This window comes from Papio anubis, chromosome 4, assembly GCF_008728515.1.
Source record: "Papio anubis isolate 15944 chromosome 4, Panubis1.0, whole genome shotgun sequence".
Taxonomy (NCBI): Eukaryota; Metazoa; Chordata; class Mammalia; order Primates; family Cercopithecidae; genus Papio; species Papio anubis.
In genome coordinates, this window is record NC_044979.1 from 179,240,008 (window position 1) to 179,261,362 (window position 21,355).

At 51.0% G+C, this 21,355-nt stretch overlaps 1 long non-coding RNA gene across 2 annotated transcripts in view; it reads left to right on the top strand.

Moving 5' to 3' along the window:
• Positions 1 to 21,355, top strand: part of LOC103882557 — a 59,337-nt gene that overhangs the window by 17,265 nt on the left and 20,717 nt on the right. For both annotated transcript variants that reach the window (XR_004183393.1, XR_004183392.1), the window contains exon 2: positions 15,905 to 15,967. This is a non-coding gene — a long non-coding RNA (uncharacterized LOC103882557). The remainder of the gene's footprint in view (positions 1 to 15,904; positions 15,968 to 21,355) is intronic.

Below are 21,355 nucleotides of genomic sequence, written 5' to 3' on the forward strand. Positions count from 1 at the left end.
TTCCATCACTGCGACAGCAAACACCCCTCCACGAGTCTCACCGGATGTGTCAGAGAGCCCTTGGGTCTCCTCCAGCCACGGGTGCCCTGGTCTTGGGGGGTGGTGCTGACCTCTTAGGGTGGTACCTCTGGGTGGGCTTAAGGAGGTAGCTGCCCAGCTCTGCCTGTTGCCTCCATCCTCAAGGGCCTGGGGGCAACTGCTGGCCACCGAGTAGTGTCCAGTGTCACAGCCCCTCGCTTGTCCTGTGGGGCCACCCGTGAGATGCAGGATTCCTAGTTAGCCCCAACACCAGGTCCACACCTCCACACAGGCCTGGAAGGCAGGAGAGAGCAACCTTTCTCCTCCTTTAGTTGTGAATTATCAGCACCTAGAAACTTAAGAGGGCAGATACTAAATTGCTGGAGACTGTGAAGCTGTGATACAGAGTTGCTCTTCCCTTCCTGGCTGGGACGCTGGCCTGCGGCGCCTCCTGCCCGGGTCACTCCGCTGCGTGTGCTCCACGGCCACCGTGAGGCTGACCTGCCTCAGACACCCTCCTCCTTGAGCCTCAAGGGCCTCATGGCCTGGACCTCCGTGATCAGCCGGAGGAGCCCGGAGTCCATGGTGGTGCGGCCTCCTGCCCACTCTGGGACCCCAGGGTGAGGGCCTGTCCTCGCTGAGCCTCCGAGGCCGGTTCTGAGCCTCTTGGATAACATTTTCTCTCCTGTTTACAAGCAGGAACTCCTTGCATAAATGAGTTGGGGGAAAACCCCTGCAGATGACATAGCTTGGGCCCTGGGCCCCTGGGAGCCGTTTCTGTTCCTTGTCACTCAGCCCAGCCAGTCCTTGAGTTTTTCCCGAGTGTCCTCAATAAGGAATAGTGAGCCCGGGTATTTTCTTCTGGTCAGTATTCTGGTTGTTTGTTTGTTTGTTTGTTTTTTTGAGACATGCAGTTTCACTCTGTTGCCCAAGCTGGAGTGCAGTGGCACGATCTCGGCTCACTGCAGCCTTTGCCTCCTGGGTTCAAGCGATTCTCCTGCCTCAGCCTCCCGAGTAGCTGGGATTGCAGGTGCACACTGCCACACCTGGCTAATTTTTGTATTTTTAATAGAGACAGAGTTTTGCCATGTTGGCCAGGCTGGTCTCGAACTTCTGACCTCAGAGAGTCCACCTGCCTCGGCCTCCCAAAGTGCTGGGATTACAGGTGTAAGCCACTGTGCCCGGCTAATTTTGTATTTTTAGTAGAGAGACCGGGTTTCTCCATGTTGGTCAGGCTGGTCTTGAACTCCTGAGCTCAGGTAATCCGCTTGCCTCGGCCTCCCAAAGTGCTGGGATTACAGGCGTGAGCCACCGTGCCCAGCCAGTGTTTTGGTCTGTTTGTGATGGGTGTAGGAATCTCTCTCTTTAAAGAGGTGCATCTGGCCAGGTGGTTACCTCTGTCACCAGAGATGAGTCACCCTGTCTCAGCTTGCAGGGCTTCCTGGACTTCCCCAGATAGTCCCCAGGGCTGGGGGCCTGTCACAGGTGTAGCCCCGCCACTCCCTTTGACGTCATTCTCCTCTCCCCTTCCCCTCCTTCCCCTGCTCCTTCCCCCTCCTCCTCCTCCCTCCTCCTCCTCCCTCCTCCTTCCCCCTCCTCCTCCCTCCTCCTTCCACCTCCTCCTCCTCTCTTGCCGAGGGCATTTGGCCTCATAGATAAGTGGTTTCTAATGAGCTTACTGGTTTCCGATGGCCGGTGGGGAGTGACTCTGGGCTTTCTGTGCTGCCTCTTCAGCCTTGTCCCTGTTTTCTGCTGTGCGGAGCTCGGCCCTTTCCTAATCCGAAGGAGCCACACAGTCCCTTCCTGTGCTGCCTCTGGTCTCGCCCAGCTGGCTGTGCTGTTGCGGGATGTGGGGCCCAGCCTCCTGCTCCTTCAGAGGCCTGGGGCAGGCGGAGCCGGGGTGTCCTGGTACTGGATGCTGGGTGGCCCAGTGCTGGGTGCGCTGGTGCTGGATGCTGTGTGCCTAGGCACTGGATGCTGGGGTGGCCTGGTGCTGGGTGCTGGGGTGGCCTGGTGCTGGATGCTGTGTGCCCAGGTGCTGGATGCTGGGGTGGCCTGGTGCTGGGTGCTGGGGTGGCCTGGTGCTGGGTGCTGGGTGGCCTGGTGTTGAGTGCTGGGTGGCCTGGTGCTGGGTGCTGTGGGTGGCCTGGTGCTTGGGTGTGGGGCGAGCCGGGTCAGCTTTTCAAAGCACACGTTGGGCTGCTGCTTGTGTAATTGTCTCCTGCTTGTGTAATTGTCCCCTTGTCTCTGCTGTCTCCCTTCTCCCCTCACCTGGGATAGCTCGGAGTTAACAGTGATGCCTTTGTTTTTTGTCAAAAGCATCATACTCATGCCCTGTGGCATTCTCTTTAAGGGAAGCGCTGGTTTTACTGAAGATGTGCTTCAGTACAGTGACGCGCGGTGCTGAGCAAGGCAGGGAACTGGCGCCTGACCTGTCTATGCTGGCCGGCCGTGCTCCCGTGACCCTGCAGCTAGACCTCAAATGGTGTCCCCACCTCCCTCAGCCAACTGTGACCCCTCTGGTAGTGTGGAACTCGCAGAGGCTGGGTGCAGGAGGCCTGGGCCTGGGCCGGATGGGTTCCCTGCACAGCTGCTTTTGTGTCATTGATGCAGACGCAGAGACTCACTTCTCTGCTTCCTGTGTTCCTAGTTGGTCTCCAGTTTTTTTTTTTTTTTTTGAGACGGAGTCTCGCGCTGTGTCACCCAGGCTGGAGTGCAGTGGCGCGATCTCGGCTCACTGCAAGCTCCGCCTCCCAGGTTCACGCCATTCTCCTGCCTCAGCCTCCGAGTAGCTGGGACTACAGGCGCCCGCCACCACGCCCGGCTAGTTTTTTGTATTTTTAGTAGAGACGGGGTTTCACCATGTTAGCCCGGATGGTCTCGATCTCCTGACCTCGTGATCCACCCGCCTCGGCCTCCCAAAGTGCTGGGATTACAGGCTTGAGCCACCGCGCCCGGCCGGTCTCCAGTTCTTGAACAAATAACTTTCAATTGCAATTTTTTTCTCTATTTATGATTGCCAGATTTTTGTTTGTTTGTTTGTTTTTTGTTTTTTTGAGACAGAGTTGCACTGTGTTGCTCATGCTAGAGTGCAGTGGCGTGGTCTCAGCTCATTGCAACCCCCACCTCCCGGGTTCAAGCAGTTCTCCTGTCTCAGCTTCCCAAGTAGCTGGGATGTGCCACCACGCCCAGCTAATTTTTGTATTTTTAGTAGAGATGGGGTTTCACCATGTTGGTCAGGCTGGTCTTGAACTCCTGACCTCAAGTGATCCACCCGCCTTGGCCTCCTAAAGCGCAGAGATTATAGGCGTGAGCCACCGCGCCCAGCGCCAGTTTCTTATATAAGCTCATTTGGAGGAAGAAAAGGGCCTGTTGTTTGATGACTCTGTGGCCTCAGGCCCAGCCTGGAGTGTACAGCTGGAGTTTGTTGCACAGGCGAGGAGAGCCACAGGTGAAGGTGTGCAGGTGCGCAGGGCTCCTGTGGGCGAGGGCACCATGGCTCAGGGACGTGTGAGCAGTATTTTCAGGAGCACTGAGGAGCGGGCCAGTGCTGGCAAGGGGATTCCTTGGCAGCAGCTGACAGGAGGGAAGGTTGCCAGGTCAGGGGCTCCAAATACAGGTAGGGGTTTTTGCAAAGCCGGGGCAGTGACATGGCAATCGCGATGCCATAGGAAGCCAAAGCCTGCAAAGGGCACAGCTGGGTGGATGCAGCACCTGTGGCCAGAGACTGGTGGCTAAGCATGGAGGTGCCTGGTGAGGAGACTGGCAGGGCTTGGAGCTGATGGTTAGGGAGGGAGGAGCCAGTATCACCTCCTGGCAGTCCCCCTGCTGTGCTGTCAAATATTTGGTCTTTATACCAGGTCTTTTTTTATTAAAAAAAATTTTTTTTTAAGATGGAATCTTGCTCTGTTGCCCAGACTGGAGTGCAGTGGCACGATCTCGGCTCACTGCAGCCTCTGCCTCCCGGGTTCAAGTGATTCTCATGCATCAGTCTCCTGAATAGCTGGGATTCCAGCTGTATGCTATCACACCTGGCTATGTTTTTGTATTATTAGTAGAGATGGAGTTTCACCATGTTGGCCAGACTGGTCTCAAATTCCTGACCTCAAGTGATCCACCTGCCTCGGCCTCCAAAAGTACTAGGATTACAGGCATGAGCCATCACACCTGGCCAAATACTAGGTTTTATTCATTCTTTCTAACTAATTTTTGTACCCATTAACCTCCCTCTACCCCCATATCCTTCCCAGCCTTCTCTTCTCTATCTTCATGAGTTCAGTTGTTTTGATTTTTAGATCCCACAAATAAGTGGGAACATGTTATACTTATCTTTCTGTGCCTGGCTTATTTCACTTAATATAATGAGCTGCAGTTCCATCCATGTTGTTGCAAATGACAGAATTTCATTCTTTTTTATGGCGGAATAGTACTCCATTGTGTATGAGAACCACATTTTCTTTCTTTTTTTTCTTTGAGACAGAGTCTCGATCAGTCACCCAGGCTGGAGTGCAGTGGCGTGATACCGGCTCACTGCAAGCTCCGCCTCCCGGGTTCACGCCATTCTCCTGCCTCAGCCTCCCGAGTAGCTGGGACTACAGGCGCCCGCCACCTCGCCCGGCTAATTGCTTTTGTATTTTAGTAGAGACGGGGTTTCACCGTGTTAGCCAGGATGGTCTCGATCTCCTGACCTCGTGATCCGCCCGTCTCGGCCTCCCAAAGTGCTGGGATTACAGGCGTGAGCCACCGCACCTGGCCTCATTTTCTTATCATTCGTGTGTTTACTTGAGTAGCACTTTTAATTTCCTCCAAGAACTTTTTCTTTGCCTTCATCACTTGGCCAACTGTTTGGCACAAGAGGCCCAGTTTTTGGCCTGTCTCGGCTTTCAACACACCTTCCTCAGCAGGCTTAGTCACTTCCAGCTTTTGATGTAAAGTGAGAACCGTGCGACTCATCCTTTTACTTGGACACTTACGGGCCATCAGAGGGTTATTAAGTGGCCTCATTTCAACACTGCTGTGTAACAGGGAATAGGGAAGCTGGGGCAGAGGGAGAGAGATGGGAATAGGCGGTCGGCGGAGCAGTTCAGAGCATGCACGACCTTTATCCACTCAGTTCCTCCTCTGATAGCGGCCCGGTTCACAGCACTGAAAAAATTACGGTAGGAACATCAAAGATCACTGACCACAGATCACCATGACAGGTATAATAATCCTGAAAAAGTTTGAACGATTGCAAAAGTTACCAAAATGTGCCACAGATGCCGGAAGTGAGCCCTGGCTGTTAGAAAGACGCGGCCGATAGACTTGCTGGAGTCAGGGCTGCCACGAACCTTCACGCTGCAGAAACTCAGTGTCTGGAAGTGCACTGAGGCCAGGCACAGTGAACAAGCTTCCTTCCGGCTTCTGGCATTCATGCTCGTGAGTGAGACTGCTCTGTAATTATCCTTCGCGTCCTGTTTTTGTCAGGTTTTGGCAAAAAGATTATATTAGCTTCAAGATGCACTGAGCATGGCCAGGTATTTCTTTCTTTTTTCTTTTTTTTGTTTTTTTTTTTTACTTCTCTAAAAGAGTTTATGGACAATTGGAATCCCTACACCAAGAGTGTAGGATCTCACTGGTGAAACCATTCTGAACTTAGCGTGATCATTTTTTTGGTGGTAGATGTTCGACTTCTGTTTCAGTTTTGTAACGATTATGGTATTCTTTGGGTTTTCTTTTTTCTTTTTTTGGTAACAGCTTTGTGGAGATATAGTTCACCCACTATATGACTCACCCATTTCGAGGGGATAAGTGTGATAGTTTAATATATTCACATAATTTGTAAAGGTCAATTTGGTATAAATTGGCACATCTGTCACCTTAAGTATTTGTCTTATCTTTAAGCTTAAAACATTCAAGTTCTTCTCCATTATCTATTTTGAAATATGCAATAGATTATTGTAAACTGTAGTCACCATACTGATCTGTAAACACTGGGTCTTATTATTTTTTTTTTTTTTTGAGGCGGAGTCTTGCTCTGTCGCCCAGGCTGGAGTGCAGTGGCCCGATCTCGGCTCACTGCAAGCTCCGCCTCCCGGGTTTACGCCATTCTCCTGCCTCAGCCTCCCGAGTAGCTGGGACTACAGGCGCCCGCCACCTCGCCTGGCTAGTTTTTTGTATTTTTTAGTAGAGACGGGGTTTCACTGTGTTCGCCAGGATGGTCTCGATCTCCTGACCTCGTGATCCGCCCGTCTCGGCCTCCCAAAGTGCTGGGATTACAGGCTTGAGCCACCGCGCCCGGCCAACACTGGGTCTTATTTCTAAGTCTTGCTTCTTTTATCCAGTGTTTATCTGTACCCACTAATCAGCCTCTCTTCCTCTCCGCCTCTGATTTATTCTTGAGGATATTTTTGTCTGTTATCGTTCTTAGGAATTTGTCCATTTAAGTTTACATTTTTAAGTTCATTGCTATAAAGAGGCATCAGTAGCCTCTGATTTTAAAAGACCTGAAGCACTGGGCCCTGTTCCCCTTTCTTTCCTGACCTGATTCGCGCCTCCTCTCTTTTTATCATCAACTCTCTTGATAAAACTCTTGATTTTATTGATCTTTTCAGAGAACCAACTTTGTGGCTTTTTGTATGTTTTCTATCTTATTAATTTCTGAGTTTTAGATTGTTTTGTTCCTTCTTCTAAATTTGTTTTCCTAATTTTTTGAGATACATCTTGTGTCATTTGTTTTCAGCATTTTATTTATTTATTTATTTTTTGAGACAGAGTCTTGCTCTGTCCCCCAGTCTGGAGTGCAGTGCTGCAGTCTCGGCTTACTGCAACCTCCACCTCCGGGGTTCAAGCGATTCTCCTGCCTCAGCCTCTGATGTAGCTGGGACTACAAGTGCATGCCACCAAGCCCAGCTAATTTTTTGTATTTTTTTAGTAGAGACAGAGTTTCGCCATGTTGCCCAGGCTGGTCTCCAACTCCTAGGCTCAGGCAGTCCGCCCGCCTTGGCCTCCCAAAGTGCTAGGATTACAAGTGTGAGCCACTGCACCCGGCCTGTTATTAGCATTTTAAAATGTTCTAATGCAGTCCACACTTAAGGTTGCTGTTCCCCTTAGGAACTATTTAGGCTGCATCATGCAGCTTATATGTTGTGACATGAATTTCTTTTTTTTACTGTTTTGTTCAACATATTTTTGAATTCCTGTTTTGAATTTTTTGACAGTTGATCACTTTAAAAAAAATTTTTTTTTGAGTCAGAGTCTCTGTCAGCCAGGCTGGAGTGCAGTGGTGTGATCTTGGCTCACTGCAACATAAACCTCTCAGGTTCAAGTGATTCTCCTGCCTCAGCTTCCCAAGTAGCTGGGATTACAAGCGCCCGCCATCACGCCTGGTTAATTTTTTTTTTTTTTTTTTTTGACACAGAGTCTCGCTTTGTTGCCTAGGCTGGAGTGCAGTGGCACAATCTTGGCTCACTGCAACTTCCACCTCCCTGGTTTGAGTGGTTCTTCTGCCTCAGCCTCCCAAGTAGCTGGGATTACAGGCACCTGCTACCATGCCTAGCTAATTTTTTGTATTTTTAGTAGAGACAGAGTTTCACTATATTGGTCAGGCTGGTCTCGAACTCCTGACCTCAGGTGATCCACCCACATTAGCCTCCCAAAGTGCTGAGATTATAGGCATGAGCCACTGCGCCTGGCCTAATTTTTGTATTTTTAGTAGAGATGGGGTTTCACCATGCTGGCCAGGCTGGTCTCGAACTCCTGAGCTCAAGTGATCCACCGCCTTGGCTTCCCAAAGTGTTGGGATTACAGGCGTGAGCCACCACGCCCGGCCATGATAACTGTTTTTAACTTCTGAACAGACTAGGATTTTTGCAGATAACTTTTTGTTACTTTTTTTCCCTAGTTTAAGTGTCTTTGGGGTGAAGGAATCTGCTCTGCTTGATCTCTGTCTTCTGAAACTTGTTAGGGCTTGCCTTATGGCTCAGCACATGGTCAGATTTTAAAATGTTCTGTGTCTTTGAACAGATTCTAGTTCTGCAGTGGTAGGGGCAGCGTTGTGTGTAGTTTCATTGAATCAAGTTTATTCATCGTGTTGTTCAAATCTTCTATACCAAGGGTCAGCAAACCATAGCCCATAGGCTTAGCCTGGCTAGCTACCTGCTTTTATAAAGTTTTTTTTTTTTTTTTTTTTTTTGAGACGGAGTCTCGCTCTGTCGCCCAGGCTGGAGTGCAGTGGCCGAATCTCAGCTCACTGCAAGCTCCACCTCCCGGGTTTACGCCATTCTCCTGCCTCAGCCTCCCGAGTAGCTGGGACTATAGGCGCCCGCCACCTCGCCCGGCTATTTTTTTGTATTTTTTAGTAGAGACGGGGTTTCATCGTGTTAGCCAGGATGGTCTCGATCTCCTGACCTTGTGATCCTCCCGTCTCAGCCTCCCAAAGTGCTGGGATTACAGGCTTGAGCCACCGCGCCCGGCCTATAAAGTTTTATTGGATCACAGTCATACCCATTTGTTTATGTCTTGTCTACAGCTGTTTTTGCATTGTGGATTTGCCTATTTTTTCTTGCAATTGTATCAAGTTTTGCTTTATATACTTGACAGCTATGTTATTAGGTGATAAAGACTTAATATTTTATATCTTCCTTATGGATGAAGTGACTATGACTGTGAAATGATCTTCTTAACTTTTTAATGCTTTCTGCCTTTCAGACTTGGTCTGGGATTAATATAGCGGCACCAGCTGCCTTTTGTTTACTGTTTGCTTTGCATGTCTCTTATTTTTTTATTTTTAATTTTTCTGTGTCTTTAAGTCTTTTTTTTTTTTTTTTCTCCCCTAGACGGAGTCTCGCTCTGTCGCCCAGGCTGGAATGCAGTGGCCGGATCTCAGCTCACTGCAAGCTCCGCCTCCCGAGTTTACGCCATTCTCCTGCCTCAGCCTCCCAAGTAGCTGGGACTACAGGCGCCCGCCACCTCGCCCGGCTAGTTTTTTGTATTTTTTAGTAGAGACGGGGTTTCACTGTGTTAGCCAGGATGGTCTCGATCTCCTGACCTCGTGATCCGCCCGTCTCGGCCTCCCAAAGTGCTGGGATTACAGGTTTGAGCCACCGCGCCCGGCCTTAAGTCTTAAATGTGTCTCTTATAGACAGTGTATGGATTGGAGGATTTTTTTTTAATTGAAGTGTGACAGTCCTTTTTTTAAGTCTGATAACTAAAAAAATGTAACTGGATCATTTATTGGGTTTACCTTAAAGGTAGCTACAGATATTTGCGTTTAAATATACCATCTTATATTTTGCTGATTTCTTGGTCTGTGCTGATTTTTTTCCTTTCCTTCTCCTTTCTCGCTCTTTTTTGAGTCAACTATTGATTCTTTCATTTTCTGCCCTCCACCAGTCTGGATGTTATAGACTCTATTCTTTTTTTTTTTTTTTTTGAGATGGAGTCTTGTTGTGTTGCCCATGCTGCAGTGCAGTGGTGCGATTGATCTTGGCTCACTGCAAGCTCGGCCTCCCGGGTTCATGCCATTCTCCTGCCTCAGCCTCCTGAGTAGCTGGGACTACAGGTGCCCGCCACCATGTCTGGCTAGTTTTTTGTATTTTTAGTAGAGACGGGGTTTCACCGTGTTAACCAGGATGGTCTCAATCTCCTGACCTCGTGATCTGCCCACCTCGGCCTCCCAAAGTGCTGGGATTACAGGTGTGAGCCACCGCACCCGGCCAACTCTGTTCTTTTATTGGTTTCCCCACAAGCACAACATTCTTACTAAACAAATCTGCAATTAACCTGTACCTTTTACACTTGGGAATATCCAAGGACCTGCGAGCATCCTTACCTTCATTAATGCCCTTTACAACTAGTAGGCTGTATATTTAAATTCTCTTTTTTTCCCCCCAAGACGGAGTCTTGCTCTGTCGCCCAGGCTGGAGTGCAGTGGCGCAATCTTGGCTCACTACAGCCTCTGCCTCCTGGGTTCAAGCAGTTCTCTTGCCTCAGTCTCCCGAGTAGCTGGGATTACAGGCACCCGCCATTATGCCTAGCTAATTTTTGTATTTTTAGTAGAGATGGGTCTTCTCTGTGTTGGCCAGGCTGGTCTTGAACTCCTGACCTCAGGTGATAGCCCACCTTGACATCCCAAAGCGCTGGGATTACAGGCGTGAGCCACCATGCCCGGCCTGTGTATTCAAATTCTTTTTTACTTTTGAATATCACAAAACATTGCTGGATTATTACTTTTTTTTTTTTCTTTTTCTGTGGATAACAGGGTTTTGCCATGTTGTCTATGCTGGTCTCGAACTCCTGAACTCAAGTGATCCTTGTGCCTTGGCATCCCAAAGTGCTCGGATTACAGGCGTGAGCCACTGTGCCCGGCCTGATTACATTTTGTGTTAGATTTGCACACACTTGCCGCTTTCTTTGCTTTTATGTTTGGCATCTCAGACTTCCCATCTGGGATCACTTTTTCTCCTTGAAGTGCACGTACGTGAGAAATTCCTCTAGTCAGAGTGTGCTGGTGGTGAACCCACCCCTTTTGTGTTTGTCCGGAAATGCTGGTTTTCCCTGCTCCTTGGGGGACGTGCTTGCTGGTTGCAGAACTCTCGGTTGGCAGTGGTGTTCTTTCAGAACTTTGATGTCAGCCTCTGCTTGGCCTCAGCATCTTTTTGTGTGAAGAAATCCTTGTCAGGATGTCTCTCCTTTGAAGGTAATCTCCCTTTTTTCTCAGGTTGCTTCTAAGATCAAAATTTAAAACTTTTGTGCTTCAAAGGACACCATCAAGAAAGTGAAAGGACGACCACAGGAAGGAGGAAGATGTTTGTAAATCACAGATCTGGCTGGGGACGTGCATCCAGAGCCTCTAAAGGTCTCTTAGAAGCCTGAGTGACTCGTGACCGAACCCTCGGGACCCCCTTGCCCTTACTGAGTGCGTTGGGAAGGGCTGGCAGACGGGGAGAAGGGAGCCCTGCTGCTTGGGCTGGCCGCAGTGAGCAGCAGCAACACTGTGGTTCTGGCTCTCGCCTTCCTGCCCTGTGCAGAGCACCCCTCCCCATCTGCTCCCTGTGACTGAGAATTACTGGTCCCCCGGGAAGGCTTCCTTGTGTGCACAGTGGCTGCCTTGGCCCCAGTTCTCTCGGGTATTGAGAGGATCCTGGGAGAACCTGTGGCTGGGAGTGGTGGAGATTGGCAACCCGGTGCTGGTGATGCTGTTGACCTACCTAGGTCAAGAAGAAACTGGGAAGAGGCCATGAACAGAGGAGGAGTGTCTCAGGTGCTGTCAGCACACGGTCTGCCTTTGGAGCCATGCCTTCTTTCTGCTGATTAACTGCAGGCTTGCCTTCTAGTTTAATGTGAGCAGGCAGATAGTCCTGCTATTGCATTTTGACACAGAAAATGTACTTTGAATGAGCTGCCTTCATTGAGAGTAAATGATCTGGAGATAGAAAGAAAAGGCAAATGCTTTTGTTCTCTTCAAGAGTTGGCTGTCAGGCTGGCTCTGCAAGTCAGGCGCTCTGCAGCTGAGGTTCCACTTTAGACCTAGGTCAGTGTGTCTTGGAGAGGGAACACCTGCTAAGTCCATTGGAGAAGCCCATTCTGGATGAGCAAGAACTTGGATTTAAAAACGCAAGATTCCAGCTTGTACTTCTAGCCATGATGGAAGATACAGGGCAAATTTCACAGCCTACCTTAATCAACCAGAAGATCAAACAAAAGTGCATGAAGCCACAGGCCTCAGACACTGGTGGCAGGCTGTGTGGACGGTGACCGGAGAGGGGCATAAGGGGAGTGAGGCCTTGATAGCCCAGCTTGTCACCTGCAGAGTCTCCAGCCACAGGGCAGGGAGGGGAACCAGGACCTGGTGGAGACAGTGTGGAGTTAAGGGGCTCCAGGAAGGCTGGAATGTACAAAGAAAAATATGGGAGAAGAGGGAGTTGCATAAAGAAACAGCTTTGGAGAGCTGAGGAGGGGCCTTCCAGTCTTTGAGAGCTGACCACAGGTGGCGTGTGGATGCTGCCTGGGTGAGGGAAAGGGGCATGGGAGAGCAGGGGTGGCACAGTCCCCGAGTTCACAGGGTGGGGTCTGTGTGCTCAGTGGTCAGAGGGAGAGACTCACCACCCAAGTTTGTCCTACAAAGGTCTGCTCGGGACTCACCAAACAGAGCTTACGAGCGAGATTCGAAAGGATCAGACTGGTTCTAGGTTGACTGCTCCTGGAACAAAGCCCAGAGATGCAGGACAGTAGCAAACCCAGCGTCCGGCGCCAAGTTCATAGGCACCAAGCTCACAGTGCCCAGCAGCCAAGCAAAAGTGACTGCCATACGGAAAACCCAGAAGAAGAGGAAAATCAACGGTTAGAAACATCCAGGCTAGACACTGTAGCTCCCACCTGCAATCCCAGCACTTTGGGAGGCTGAGGCAGGAGGATCACTTGAGCCCAGGAGTTCAAGACCAGCCTGGGCCACATAGCAAGACCCTGTCTCTAAAAAGATATGTGTTCTTTTTTTTAATATTTTTTTTTTTTTTTGAGACGGAGTCTCACTGTGTCGCCCAGGCTGGAGTGCAGTGGCCGGATCTCAGCTCACTGCAAGCTCCGCCTCCCGGGTTCACGCCATTCTCCTGCCTCAGCCTCCCGAGTAGCTGGGACTACAGGCGCCCGCCGCCTCGCCCGGCTAGTTTTTTGTATTTTTTAGTAGAGACGGGGTTTCACTGTGTTAGCCAGGATGGTCTCGATCTCCTGACCTCGTGATCCGCCCGTCTCGGCCTCCCAAAGTGCTGGGATTACAGGCTTGAGCCACCGCGCCCGGCAAAAGATATGTGTTCTTTTGTTTGTTTAAAAAAATAATTAGCTGAGTATAGTGGTGTGCACTTGTAGTTCCAGCTACTCAAAGGCAGAGGCAGGAGGATCCCTTGAGCCTGGAGTTTGAGGCTGCAGTGAGCTATGATTATGCCACTGCCCTCTAGCCTAGGCAACAGAGTGAAACTCTGTTAAAAAAAAGAAGAGAAAAGCGAAGGGAAGGGAACTATATCTATCCAGAGGATGGAGCTAGCAGACAAGGATGTTAAGATGGCATATGTTCCATGTGTTCAATGTCAGGGAATATATGATAAAAATAAAGAAAAAATGGAAGATATGAAAAAACGACCCAGGGCCAGACGTCATGGCTCACGCCTGTAATCCCAGCACTTTGGGAGGCTGAGGTGTGAGGATTGTTTAAGCTCAGGAGATCAAGACCACCCTAGACAACCCCATCTGTACAGAAAAGTACAAAAATTAACTGGGCGTGGTGGTGCACACCTGTGGTCTCAGCTCTTAGGAAGCTGAGGTAGGGGGATGGCTTGAGCCCAGCAAGGTTGAGGCTGCAGTGAGCCATGATCATACCATTGCACTCCAGCCTGGGTGACAGCGTGGGACTGTCTCAAAAAGAAAAAAGATCCAAAGAAAAAAGACCCAAATAAATCTTCTAAAAATGAAAAATATGCTGAATGGGATTAATGGTGGATTAGACATTGCAGAAGAAAAGATCAGTGTACTTGAAGACACAACACTTTGTAAAATGAAACACAAAGAAAGACCAAAAAATGAACAGAGCATCAGTGGGACCATATCGAGCAGAGTAACGTACACAGCTGGTTTCCAGAAAAGAGGCTCACGTGGTAGAAAATACTTGAGGACGATAATGGCTGGATCTGATGAACACTCATTCCGAAGAAGCTCAACAAATCTCAGACAGAAGAAACATGAAGACGTTCACCCCAGTACACACACACCATCATCCAATTGCCGAGAATCCTAAAAGTAGACAGAGGCAAACGCTGTCACGTACAGAGGAACAAAGACAAAAGTGAGAACTGGCTTCTGATCAGAAACTATACGATTTGAAGACAGTGGAGGAATGCCTTTCAAACACCCAAAGACAATATTGGACACCTATCTGCAAAAACAATGGCCCTTTACCCTACTTTATGCTATATTTAAAAATTATCTCAAAGGCCGGGCGCGGTGGCTCAAGCCTGTAATCCCAGCACTTTGGGAGGCCGAGGCGGGTGGATCACGAGGTCAGGAGATCGAGACCATCCTGGCTAACATGGTGAAACCCCGTCTCTACTAAAAATACAAAAAACTAGCCGGGCGTGGTGGCGGGCGCCTGTAGTCCCAGCTACTCGGAGGCTGAGGCGGGAGAATGGCGTGAACCCGGGAGGCGGAGCTTGCAGTGAGCCGAGATCGCGCCACTGCACTCCAGCCTGGGCGACACAGCGAGACTCCGTCTCAAAAAAAAAAAAAAAAAAAAAAAAAAAAATTATCTCAAAATGGATCATAGACCTAAACGTGAAAGCTAGAACTGTAAGATTAATACAAGAAAATATGTGATATATACACTGTCTTTGTCAGTTTGGGCTGCTATAAAAAAAATTAACACCGACTGGCTGGCTTAAGTAACCGACATTTATTTCTCACAGTTCTAGGGGCTGGAAGTCCGAGGTCAAGGTGCCTGTAGGTTTGGTGCCTGGTGAGGGCCTCTCCTTGGTTGTGCCCTCATATGGCAGAGAGACAGGAAGCAGCTGGCTTGTGTCTTTTGGCATAATGGCACCAATCCCATTTTTGAGGCTCCTCCCTCTTGGCCTAATCCCCTGCCAATGGCCCTGTCTCCAAATTTTCATCACATTAGCAGGGAGGATTTCAACGTATGAATTTGGACCAGGCATGGTGACTCATACCTGTAATTCCAGCACTTTGGGAGGGCAAGGCGGCCGGATCACTTGAGTTCAAGAGTTCAGGACCAGCCTAGGCAACATAGTGAAATGCTGTCTCTACAAAAAATTAAAAAAAAAATTATCTGGGCATAGTGGCACACACCTGTAGTCCCAGCTACTTGGGAGGCTGAGGTGGGAGAATCACTTGAGCCCAGAAGACTGAGGCTGCTGTGAGTCGTGATTGTGCCACGGTGACTCCAGCCTGAGTGACAGAGCGAGATCCTGTCTCAAAAAAACATATGAATTTGTGGCTAGGGGATACAAACATTCAGTCCATAGTGTCTGTAGTGGAATATTATCCAGCCTTAAATGTGAATGACATTCTGACACCTGCCACCAAGTGGGTGAGCCTTGAGGACATTATGTTAAGTGAAATAAACCAGTCACATAAGGACAAATGTGTGTGATTCCACTTATATGAGGTCCCTAGAGTGGTTAACTCAGAGACAGAAAGTGGGATGGTGGGTGCCAGGGGCTGGGGGGATGGTGTTTAATGAGGTCGGTGTTTAATGGGGACAGTGTTTCTGCTTGGGAAGATGAGAAAGTTCTGGAAATGGACAGGGGTGATGGTTGCATAGCAGTGGGAATGGACGTAAAGCCCCTGAACCACGCACCTAAAAATGGTAAATTTTATGTGATGTATATTTTACCACAGTGTAACACAAATGAGCAAACACGGGCTTTTTCCCGATTGCGGGCAGGCAGGCTAATGGTCTGCTGGGGCGGCTGGGCTGGACTTTGGAGCGGCCCAGGGCTGCGGCTGGCAGGGCTTTGGGGAGCAGCGGGAGTGCATGTAAGGCTGGTGTACCTGTCGCAGGAGCCGTGGCATCCGCGGTGGCCCCACCTTTCCAGGAGCCTGCAGGTGGCTTCCCCGTGTCCGTCCTGGGGCGTGACCTCTGGTGGCTCCGGGACTGTTCATTTATGAGCCATCTGTTGGGCCTCCTGGCCAGGCAGTGGGAAGCAGTGCGACAGCAATGCCCTGAATGGCCTTGACCCTGATGTTTAAGTTACGGAGTGTTGGATCAGGAGAGGATGTTAATGCGTGCTTGTCAGTCTCCCTGGCATGCAGCCTTTCGGGTTTTGAAGTGGCCACACGTATTTGGTCACACGGCGTCTCTCCAGTCCTACGCAAGCACGTTGACATGTGTGCCTTTCACTTTCAGGCTTGTCCAGCCGGAAGCCCTGAGGACAGCTGTTCCCACTGGCTCTGCTGACCTTGTGCCTTGGTAAGTGGGCAGTGAGGCCGCCTGACACAAGGCGCCGTGTGTGTGTGTGTGTGTGTGTGTGTGTGTCCAGTGTTGGGGTCAGTGTTGGACCTTGATACCTTGTTGATTAATTTTTCTTAAAGGGTATATATTTTAACCTTTGCTTGTGACCAACAGAATATTTATTATGGTCTCTTCTAATTTGTCCAAAACCCAGATGGTAAAGTTCAGGTAACTTTGTTCTCTTCCTGCGAGGGGTAAGCTGAGCTCAAAGGGGCTGAGCTACAAATGCCGCTGGGCTGAGGCACCTGCCCAGGCACAGCTGACATGGGGGTCACTTCATAGGGCTGCCCTGGCTCTGTTAGCAGCCCAGGAAGTCCATCTCTCTCCTGGAGACCGACTGGGAGCCATCTGTGGGATGGGGCAGACCTGTGGCCTGGGGACAGCTACACGATCCCCGTGGGGAGCCCAGCTGGCTATTGCTGGAGGGTGCCCTGCTCCTGGGGGTCGGTGCCCTGCTCCTGGGGGCTGCTCTCCTCAGGAAGCCCTGGGTTTGGCCGAGAGCAGGGAATTGCCTGGCCATTGAGTCACTGGGTGGGCCCGGGGATGGGTAGCTCCTCCTGTGCTCCTGCGGCCCGTCCTCATAGGGCCCCTGCCCACTGCTCCCGTGTGTTCCGCCCCCATTCCCAGGCCCGCTGCTGCGGCTGATGAGGCTGCAGGTCCCTTCCAGGTGGGCCTGGACCCCGTGTCCTTCTCCCGCCGTGGCTGCTTTCGACCTGGGAGGCGTCTCTCCTCCAAATACTGTCGGCAGAGATCAAACCCCATCCCTGATGTGCTGAGGCTTCCAGGTGTAACTCACAGGCTCAGTTCTGGGTAGGCAGGTGATTTAGCCTCCTGCCTCCCAGTCACAACCCAGGGTGTGTTGACAGCTGCCATTTGATGAAAACAAACATGAGCAGGATTGACGTGGCCAGCGCCAAGCTCGGGCTTTCAGAGAGGCAGTCATGGCTGACCTCGAACAGCGCTGCTGACCGTCTGAGCCGGGTGCTGAATGCCTCCTTAGTTTTTAAATTAAAATGACTGCATTTAGTGTCTCTTTTTATTTTTTATTATTTATTTATTTTGAGACAGTCTGACTCTGTCGCCCAGGCTGGAGTGCAGTGGAACGATCTCGGCTCACTGCAACCTCCGCTTCCTGGGTTCAAATGATTCTCCTGCCTCAGCCCCCCGAGTAGCTGGGTCTACAGGCGCCCGCCACCACGCCCAGCTAATTTTTGTATTTTTAGTAGAGACAGGGTTTCACCATGTCGGCCGGGATGGTCTCTATTGCTTGACCTCGTGATCCGCCCGCCTTGGCCTCCCAAAGTGCTGGGATTACAGGCTTGAGTCACCGTGCCCAGCCTAGTGTCTCTTCAGGATTGTTTTATTAAGATCGCTTATTTGATAGCAGATACTATAAAGTTACTAACGATACTGTAAAGACACAGTGGCAGCTCCCAGCTGTGGCACTCCGAGCTCTCCTCTAACATTCTGAATTCACAAACGCTTACTTGCTGGGTTTGCTCATTGTTGATTTAATACTTTGCCTGTGGTTTAAACTGTTAAATTGTTGCAAATTGCTATTCTGTGCAAAAGAAACTTGCACTGTCTTGCACCCCCCAGTTCGGCTCTCACGGCATTCCCCGCGTTCCCACTCTTCTGTGTGTGCTTTGGCTATTGTGGGACTGTACTCAGGGCTGAGAGGAGGGCATGGGGCTTCCGCCGTGGCCACAGGGCTGTGGGAAGGCCACCAGCAAGGGCTGGGGGGCCAGGGGGCTTCCAATCTGTCAGGTGCAGGACGTGGCGCACGTGGGCTTGTGCTGTGGACGAGGTTTTGCTTCTAGGGGAGAAACTGGCCAAGGTGCACCAGGCATCAGCAGACCTCTCCCAGAAAGAGGACATTTCGAGAAGATGAAGGTGGAAATCAGTTTGACCTCCTTGGTCCCTTTTCTGGGGACAGGGAATCACGGTTCTGTAACAGCCGAGGTCTGGGGGAAAGAACGGGAAGAAGGACAGGTTGGAAACAGTGTGTCTTTGGGGGCTAGTAATGGCTGCAGAGCAACCCGAATCAGATTTACAACCAAGCTTCCAGGATGAGTAACCTGACATTCACAAAACTGGATGACTGTCAGTGGTAGCGCCGCATGTATCACTTTTGGGAGGGAGGAGAGATGGCAGAACTAAACAGACGGTGCCGCACTGCAGCCCCCCGCCCAAGCTGGTGAGTGTTAACATTGAAATCTGTAGCAAAACATTTGCCCATGACTTGCACCAGTACCTCTCGAAAGGTGCCCAAATATCTAACAAACATCTGAAAAGGCAACTTCATTGGTTATCAGAGAAATGAACATTTAAAACCAGAAATGTTGTATCACTCCACAGTCAGTGGATTGGCTAAAACCAACGAGTCAGATAAGGCCAGAGTTGGTGAGGAGGTGGGATGGGGTGCGATGGGATGCTCGTTCCTCATGGTGGCTGTGACTTGACCTCTTTTTGGAAAACTTTGGCGGTATCTTCCAAAGCGGAGCAAACCCATGGCTTGTGACCCAGCTGCTCTGCTCTGGGACATGAACCCACAGCCAGGCCCAAGGGCATCACCGGCTCTGTGTTCATCAGACCCGTGTGCCCTGCGGAGGTGGACTGGGTGAATACACTGCTGTGTACATGCCCAGGGGAGCAGCATGGAATGAGGTGCGTGGAGACAGCCCCGCTCCGCCTGGACGAGCCGACAGGCACATGCTGGAGTGGGCGCAGTGGGTCAGCATGTGCAAAGCGTGCAGCGCAGTAACCAGACCTAGCAGGGGAAGCAGGAGGCGCAGCTGCCCTGGCAGGAGGCAAAGGAGGCCTGGGGGGCTTCAAGGGCTGGCGAGGGTCTGTTGCTGTCCCTTCCCTCCCCCTCCCCTCCCTCCCCTCCTCCCCTCCCTCCCCTCCCCTCCCCTCCCTTCACTTCCCGTTTTTGTTGTTTGTTTTGTTTTGTTTGAGGCCGAGGTCTCACTCTGCCTCCCAGGCTGGAGTGCAGTGGTGCGAGCTCAGCTCACTTCAGCTTTGAGTTCTCCTGGGCTGAAGGGATCCTCCCGCCTCAGCCTCCTGGTAGCTGGGACCACGGGCATGTGCCAGCACACCCGGCTAACTTTTTTATTTTTTGTAGAGACCGGGTTTTGCCATGTTGCCCAGGCTGGTCTTGAACTCCTGGGCTCAAGCGATCTGCTTGCCTTGGCCTCCCAAAGTAGTTGGGATTCGTTTCTTGATCTGGGTGCTGCTGGTCAGAGTGGATCCTCTCTGGAATTTCATCCAGCCGCACGCTGAAGATTTATGTACTTCTCTGTATCTGTTACACTTTAACAGAAAGTTTCCTATAAAACCGTGCCATACCTGGCGTGGTGACTCACGCCTGTAATCCCAGCACTTTGGGAGGCCAAGGCGGGCGGATCACGAGGTCAGAAGATCGAGACCATCCTGGCTAACACAGTGAAACCCCCTCTCTACTAAAAATACAAATAATTAGCTGGGTGTGGCGGCGGGCACCTGTAGTCCCAGCTACTCAGGAGGCTGAGGCAAGAGAATGGCGTAAACCCGGGAGGCAGAGCTTGCAGTGAGCCAAGATTGCACTCCAGCCTGGGTGACAGAGCGAGACTCCATCTCAGAAAATGACAAAAAAAAAAAAAACCGTGCCACATAAGCTTCGTTAGAGCTTGCGTTTTCAGTTTCATCTGATTCCCTCTGTGAAAAATACGAGCTTCTACAAAACAGCAGACTCAAAAAGCAACAACAACCAAACCCTCAAACCCAGCCGACCGGTACCATGTTAAAGCCACACGTCTGTCGATTTGCCTGCCGGGTGTTTGCACGGCCTCTCCGTCGCCGTCGCACGGCTCGGTGTGCTGGAGACCCCGGAGGACAGAGCAGTGCCCACCCGCATGGAAGCACGTTCCTGTAACAGCAGAGCAAAGGGATGACAGCCTTCGGAGGAGGCCGCTGGCCCAGGCTCCCCAGGGACACTTTGACATTCCATGTGCGGGAAGACCTGAGCACTTCAGAGCCTAAATTACGTGGGAAAAATGTGTGTGTGTCCCAAAGCTGGAGTGAGATTTCCAAGGCATGTATGAGGCACTTGGCAAGCTTCATTTGTGCCCTAAAGCACAAAGTACCAGGGCTTGGGGTGAATTTGGTGACATCCAGAGCTGGTAGCCTTATTGGGGCTAGTCACCCCCCAGCGCTGAGGACTGCGGGGAAGGAATGCCTGTCATGAGTGGAACAGCCGTGTTCACACACGGCCACCTGCTAGCCTGACCCGTGCGTTGAGCCCCGGCCCTTCTCCATCAGAGAGGAAGAGTCCCGATTGGGGGGAGCACACGGGCTGGGAGCTTGTGGAGCCCAGTGTGTGACTTGCTGCATGATTCACAGCAAGGCATTTGCTTTCCTGGGCCTTGGTGACCCGTCTGGGAAGTGGGCACAGGAGCCCAGCTCTTGCATAGATAGCAGGTGAGGGCATGGGGTGGGGGGAGTGGAGCCAGGGCTCGTGGGGGCAGCACTAGAAGGATGAGAAGGGACCTATGGCCTCCAGCTCCAGGTTCAGGACTGAAACGCCAGCAGCTCCTAAAACCTTTGGGTTCTTTAAGAAAAGGCTAATTGCAGAGGACACTTGCTGACGAGGGCGAGGACCAAAGCCCGTGCTGCGTCAGCGTGGTGGCCTGCCAGCTCCAGGCTGCAAAAGTCCCTCGTCATTTCATTTCCTTCCATCCCTGTGGAGCGAACCCTGTTGTTTGCGTTTTTCAGATGAGGATACAGGCTCAGGCTCAGCTCACACGGCCCCCGGATGCCCGTCTGTGCTCCGAGGTTGGCCTGCGTCTTCTGCTCCCGGGTCCTCACGTGCCCCCGTCACAGCCACCCCTGCCCTGAGAGGGAGGCCACTGGGAAAAACCCTGAGAGCGGCCGGGCCTCAGCTCAATGGACTTCATTCGTTGATTCTAATTTTTACTTACTATTTTTTTTTCTTTGTGCAACAAACATTGTCTGATAAGGGACTTCACTCTTCCAACTTCAAGAAAGGTTCCTCGTGGGTCTGGGTGCTGCAAGGGCCCCATTGGGCCGATCCGGTGACATCACTTGGGGTGGCTTCCTCGGAAGCTGCAGGCCCCTCGGTCCACGGCCCCGTCACGGCAGGCAGTGGACTGGCCGGCGGTGGGCCACTCGTTTTTCATACACATTTTAAGAGGATTTTAAAGTGTTCTTGAGTCTTTCTTGGATAACGAAAGGTATCTGGACGGTGCCGTTCCATCGTATTTGTCTCAGGTCTCATCTCTCCTCACTCTGCCCTCGTTGTAGGAGAGCCTGGCTCCCAGGCCTGCAGGCCGACCGTGGATCTCTGAG